The sequence below is a fragment of the Galeopterus variegatus genome, unplaced genomic scaffold (genome assembly GCF_000696425.1).
Source record: "Galeopterus variegatus unplaced genomic scaffold, G_variegatus-3.0.2 Scaffold246, whole genome shotgun sequence".
Taxonomy (NCBI): Eukaryota; Metazoa; Chordata; class Mammalia; order Dermoptera; family Cynocephalidae; genus Galeopterus; species Galeopterus variegatus.
In genome coordinates this window covers 219,920-227,091 of record NW_007726357.1, presented here as the reverse complement: position 1 = coordinate 227,091, position 7,172 = coordinate 219,920, and the positions used below count along the sequence as shown (strand labels likewise).

At 35.6% G+C, this 7,172-nt stretch overlaps 1 protein-coding gene across 1 annotated transcript in view; it reads right to left on the bottom strand.

Annotated features, from left to right (window-relative positions):
- Positions 1–7,172, bottom strand: part of SYT1 (synaptotagmin I) — a gene marked incomplete at its 5' end in the record, with an annotated part of 161,326 nt that overhangs the window by 102,364 nt on the left and 51,790 nt on the right. The gene's annotated exons all lie outside the window — the stretch shown is intronic.

Genomic DNA, 7,172 nt, shown 5'->3' with positions numbered 1-7,172 from the left:
TAAAAAAATAAAAAAATAAAAAAATAAAAAAGACCATCTATACAATAACATTCTTCAAAATATATCTATAATTCAGTGGTACAGGATACGAGATCAAGTTGCCTTTTTCAGAGACTGCACTCTGAATAACACTACAAAACTCTTGGCAAAACTTCATAACTTTATTCAATAGTTTGAAAAGAGCCTAACATTTTTTTAGTAAATCAGCCTAACCTACATTTTTGTCTTTTTACATTTCAAATAGGATTATGCCTAATACTCCAGGTTTTGGGGAAAAAGACTTGCATTTGTGTTCCAAAAAATTCTGTTTATTGATGAGAAATTCTGAATTCCTAATAGTTGAAATGCAACAAAATATAAGTTTTTGCACTTTTACTTTTACCCATTTTTTTTTTACACTTTTAGTTTTACCCATTCTTTTCTCTTACCCTAAAATTTGTAAAAACTTAATCAGCCGACTGGAAAATTGAAACACATATAACACAATGCAAAATGTCTCATAGCTCCTCATGTTATTTCATTGTTACCATATTTTACCAAAATTCATTACCAAAGAATATTCACCAATCCTGTGCTCAGGCATTTTTGAACAACTGATCCAGAATTTAAAATGATGTTAGTAAATAGAATGTTTTTCCTAATGCTTTAAAGATCAGTTTTAATAATTTTATAAAACAAAGAGAATTGGGGCAATTTTCTTCTATCAAATGATTGTTTGACCCTTGATTGGTTTAGGACATTTGTAAATATGATTGCAATGTCTTTTTCACATGTTGTGGGTATGTGGGAGTCTGAAATTCATGTGTAGCAAGAAGAGCCAGAATATGTTTCAGGGGAGGTGCTGAAGTCACCTACAGGAAAGACATGCATGGCAGGACTCTGGACTGCTCTATCCCCCCCAAAGATGTGTCCTATTTTGCCACAGTGGAAACAAGGCTTAGGTTGGTGGTTTACATTTTTTCAGAAAAATCTCCTATTGATTCTCCCACCTTACGTGTCTTATTCTCTAGAATTACTAATTAAGAACCATGCTATTGTTCAACATGAATAGAATTTACATTCATATTTATAAGCATGAGAGAGAGAGAGGAGTTTGTTGTACTGCCCTTAGTCACTGAAGACTCTAGACTGCTCTCTGACATAGGGAATTAGCTATATGGAAATCAGGGTTTATATCTTAGTGCTCCCCCCACCAAAATGCGAATTCTGGTTCTAAAGATAACATTCGTGTCAGACTACTGCAGATAGACTTTTAACATAGAATGAGGTACAGAAGGCCATATCCTAGGGACCTTTCATGTTATACTCTTATGACTGTATTTGGCCTGATCTATAACTTGACATATATGCTAAATCAGCCAGAGCCTCCAGTGTGGAAATAACTGCCTAGATGTAGCTTAACAATGTAAAGAAAAGTAATAAAAGAAAGGGTATGGTTTATCTATAGGTGAGAAGTAATATTCAGTTCTCTGTGTGTGTGTGTGTGTGTGTGTGTGTGTGTGTGAGAGAGAGAGAGAGAGAGAGAGAGAGAGAGAGAGAGAGAGAGAGAGAGAAATGGTGTCTCTCTCTGCTTAAGTAATGCCTCTGTTAGAAACACCATCACATGTGTTTCTGGCCCCAATTCTTTTATTTTCTCAGTACCCATACCATCTTACCAACCATCTCTATGTTGTTAAGAACTTTGCTTTTGTCTTATTGTGTACATGTCTTACTGATCCCACATGACTGTAAACTCCTTGAAGACAGGGTCCTTGCCTAAATCATCACTTTCCACACACTTTAAAATGTAAGTAAATGGAAATATTAGATAATACCCTTGTTTAGAATTATGTAGGTCATATCTACCTTCCATTAGTATGGATAATAGTTTCTTCTAATGTGCCAAATTCACCTGACATGCCTACTCACCCCTAGGAATTAATTTACATGTCAGGAGAGCCTAGTGGAATAAATTACTCTTCATAGGATATGAATACACAGAATGGAAGTCAATATCATGGATATCATGGAAATTAATACAAAGTATGGACAAATTCATCTGAACTTTATGAGACAAGAGAAATGTAAAAATGAACAAAGTTGCTGTTCAAAATGCTCATTAGGAGGAGGGATCTTTTCACAGGATTCTGTCTGTTCTCTACAATAGCCTCTTTGGGGGACTCACTGTGTTGCAGGATCAGGTTCCAATCAGGTTTTAACTGTTCTAATTAGGCATTTTAGACTTGACCATGCTCTCTTAAGTAACGTCTCTTTTTTTTAATGGCCCATAATCTAATTCCACAATTAATTTAGGAGCATCTCAATTGTTTTAAACAAAGGAATGTCACAACTTTATCCTTCTTTCAGTATCTTTTTATTCTTCAAATTTATACATAGGGAATTTTAAAGATTTTACATCATATTTAGTTAGCTTCAGAAGAGAGTGTTTATAGAGTTTGAAAAATTGTTCCTTAAGTAGAAGAAATATGTGAAGTTACCTGTAATTTCAAAGCTATGGAATAGAGGAAGAATGAATATTTTAAAGGAAAAAAAGAGAATGTTTTGGTAAAAAAAAAAGAAATACGGAAAAGTTCTTATTTTAGCACCCTTTACAGATCTATGTTTAATTAATTTAAGAACTTTAACATGTAAAATTTCATTTGCTGATAAAATTGTCATAATTGGTATGCCAAATTAAATATGTATTTTTATATTAATGAACAGAAGTTGCTTTTTTTTTTCCTTTTTGTCTTTTTTACTGACCAGTAACGGGATTGCAACCCTTGGTGTTGCGCCCGTACCGGGGACCGGCAACGGGATCGCAACCCTCGGTGTTGCGCCCGCACCACGCTCAGCCAGTGAGCGGGAACCGGTCTCCACATGGGATCTGAACCCTCGGTGGGAGTGCCACCACGCTCCCAAGTGGCGCACTCTCCAGTGCGCCACCAGGCCGGCCCCTGAAGTTGGTTTTTAAAGTTTTAAAATTTCATTACTTCTGGATCTACAAGCTATTTAAAATCTAGCCACTGTTTTCTTTTTTTTTCCGGAATTTGTGCCCTTTATGGCATTAAGAAGATAGAGAAAAACTCATTTCCAGAAAAAGACAAGGAAAATACCCAGTTCATATGAACCTTTGTCTTGTTGGTTGAATTTTTTGAGTTGTAACTATCTGAGGTATAAGTACATGCTTTTCCTAATGCTTTAAAGATCAGCTTTAATAATTTTATAAAACAAAGAGAATTGGGGCAATTTTCTTCTATCAAATGATTGTTTGACCATTGATTGATTTAGGACATTTGTAAATATGATTGCAATGTCTTTTTCACATGTTGTGGGTATGTGGGAGTCTGAAATTCATGTGTAGCAAGAGCCACAATATGCTTCAGGGGAGGCGCTGAAGCCACCTACAGGAAAGACATGCATGGCAGGACTCTGGACTGCTCTATCCCCCCGATAGATGTGTCCTATTTTGCCACAGTGGAAACAAGGCTTAGGTTTGTGGTTTACATAGTAAGCTGCCAGTGTTGTTACCCTTGAGTCTTAGATTTAGGTACTCATACCAGTATGAATTGTTGGAAACAAATATTTTCTTTTCCTCGGTGAAGTCTTTTACTAAACTTCTATGATTAGAAGGAGACGCACTTCTGTTCCTAGAGTCTTGTTCTGGCACATGAACGTTTTACTATATCTCTTATCATCTACATAGAAGAATTGAAATGATCTGATAGTTTTATGTGGACAGTTTTCTATGCCTAGCTCCAGGCACATAATCAGGGCTTCTAAATAATTGTTGGTTGACTGTATTGAAATGAGAACCTCACCAGTCTTTCGCTTTGTAAACAGTACTGCTCTAGTGCTCTATCAACATTGTCTTCAGTTTAATCAACAAATCAACTAATGAATTTTCTGAAGCTCCACTTTTGTGCCTAGTACGATGGCCACTGCCATATTAGCCCTGTCATGAAACTAGAAATGAAAACATTTCTGAAGATGTAGTTTTTATAAGACAATTTCAAGTCCCTGTAGAATTGCAATCGACAGATGAGTGCTTTTGCTGGTGTGATTATCTCACGAAGGGGCCTTATTACTATTAGGAATTTCAGCTTTATGTATAATTTATTTTAGTCAATTGCCTTGATCACTAGGTGGATCTGCCAGTTAGTGTTAGAAAGTTCCAACTGTGATATTCGGAGAAATTAACCTGCTCTTTTAGAATATGGAGCTGACAATCAGAAACCACCTTTGTTGTGAGCAGCTTGATAATTCCATTATTATTTTTTTTAAAAGCAGCCACTAAATACCATAGACACAAATTAATGATTTAATAGACAACCACAGCAGTACCTTTTAGAACAGAGGTCATTGCCAATGAATAAATAAAAAGCTTGCTTTAAAATGAATATTTATTTGATTGCTTCTATAGCACCATTCATTGTTTCATGTGTAAAAAGAAGGGTTCACTTTAGTGACCTTCACAAATGGGGCTAAGTTCATACATTTGTTGGAAACACTGTACTTTTGAATGAGATTTTAAAAAGTACCTGAATTGACTTAATGCTCTGACTTTAAAAATGCTCTGATTTTAGTGCTCTGATTTTAAAAGAACATTATATTTATGTTAATTGTAAGGTTTTTCTATGTGTTAGATTAGTGATAGATTCTGTGTAGATGATTTTTCTCTGAAGTTGGGAGTCTATTTAGAGGTGATAAAGTAATTGGGGTCAATAATCTCTCAAAATGAAAATTCAGACCATTTACATATTCCCCATTTGTAAAAATACTAAGATCTTCACCTCAAAGAAGGACAATGTCATGTTTTTAATATTAATAAGAAAATGAGTGGCTTTAAATATGTCCTTTGGGTGGTAGTATTTTTTAACATCATTTTATTCCCACAACTACTCTACACCTGAAGTCAAGAAGGACAATGTCATGTTTTTAATATTAATAAGAGAATGAGTGGCTTTAAATATATCCTTTGGGTGGTAGTATTTTTTAACATCATTTTATTCCCACAACTACTCTACACCTGAAGTGTCTGCCAAATCGGTATTTACATCTAATGGGCCAGATGGTCACAGTGTGAAATGTTGCTGCGAAATGTATTCAGGCTAAAAAGACTGAATTTGGCCTAGAGTACAAAGTAAATTGTCCAGGTAAACGAGGTGATATGTTATCTCTCTGAACACTTATTTTGTAAGAATACTATATAATCCATTTACTTCGTATTCATCCAATTATGAATTCATTTCTTATTAAAAAACAATTATTGAGTTTCACCATAGACTCTTCAGGCTCTAGTCCAGGCTCCACGGATACCTAGATGAGTAACAATAGAATGTGTTGACTGAACCACAGAGGCAGAACAAATGCTAGGAGAAGAGAAGATGGAAACTTTCCAGCTCTTGTAACAGAACTGAGGAGAGGGGAATTTTAATTGGATATTTGTTTCCCTAATAATCATTATCAGTTTCTCCAAGCCACCCCAATGCATGATCGTTGTGCAAATACAGCTTTAGAACAAGTCTTCTAGCTCTCCCCTTATTTAACCAGAGCTAGAGTATATGGGCAGAAAGAGGGCAGGCGACATGTAAATGTCCTGGAGGAGCCGTCACCTAGGCTGAGATGTGAAGGTTCAGCAGGAAGAGTCAGGATGAACCTCATACACAAGACAGCAAGAGTGTTTTAGGCACAGGGATGTATGTACAAAGTCCTTTACCTCTTTAACAGCTTAAACCACATTACTCTTCTATAAAAGAAAAATTCATGTAACTTAATTAAAAATGAATTTCCATCTTATGATTTCGGTCTTCCAAATTTCCTCATGATATCTTTAATTTATATTTTGGTTACAAAATACACTTGTAGTTCTATTAGAAGTAGTAATTAACAATAGAAAAGCAGGTATTCTGATATGATCAAAATAAGGATGGTGAAAATAGAAAATGCCTTTTAAAAGGAAGTCACAGTGTAGAGTGGTAGAAAGAGTACCAAACTGCCATAGGCATTAGTTCACTGTTCGTTTATTCAACAGATATTTATTGGGCACCTTCTATGTGCCAGGCACTGTTTTAGGCACTGGGACACAGTGGTCAATACATGATGCAAAATCAGAGAACAAAATAAACGTAGCAAAAGATAAGGCACATTTGGTGGTGGTTATATGTGCTATGGAAAATACAATGCAGGCAGGGGTATTAGGAGTGTACTTTGAAACAGGAAAGTCAGGGAAGGTCTCAATGAAAAGGATCTGAAGGATGTGAAATGTGGTCAACTACTAAATCATCTGGGCCTCACTTTCCTTGTCTTTATGAAACAGATCTGGCCGACACAGCCCTGAAGATTCTTCCAGCTGGGAAATCATATGCATATGTTTTCATGATTTTAGTCTATCATGGTTGCCTGTCTGGTTGCTCTCTCTCCTTTACTGGACTGTGAGCTAATTAATGTGTGATTTAAGCTGCTAAATTTGTGGTAATTTGTCACATAGCAGCAGAAACCAATAAATGTACTTATTTCTTTCTCTTCTCCATGTGGATTTCAGAAGGCAATTCATTGGAGTGAGGAAAGCAAATGATAGACTTTCTATTGATGTTTACTTTTATCCCATATTTTATTTCTTTTTTGTTTATTGTGTTTTATGGAACATGCAATATATTGGTACAGTGAAATATGTATATAATTTATAGATAAACAGATATATTGCAAGTATGCGCCAAATATTTTATTACTGAAAAAAGACAAAATATAATATGGAATCTTTTCTCAACGTTAAAATATGCTTAGAAAACTCCTCAGCAGCTGTGTAACAACACAGATTCTGAAGTCAGGCTACCCAGGTTCAATTCCCAGATCTGTGATGTATTAGCTACCAAGCCTTGGGCAAGTTACCTACCTTTTGTACCTCACTTTCCCCATCTCTAAAATGGGGAAATAGTCATGAAGTTAGTACAATAATATGAGTTAGCATGTATAAAGGAATTAGATGAGATCCTGGCCCATAAAACGTACTATATGAGTATTTGGTATCATTATAATGAAACTTCTTCAATCACCCTTTTCTCTAGATAGTGCCATGTGTCTCTTCTCTTTTTCACAGCCAAATTTCTTTTTTTTTTTTTTTCCTTTTTGTCTTTTTTCGTGACCGGCAACGGATCGCAACCTTCAGTGTCGCGCCCGTACCGGACTGGGAC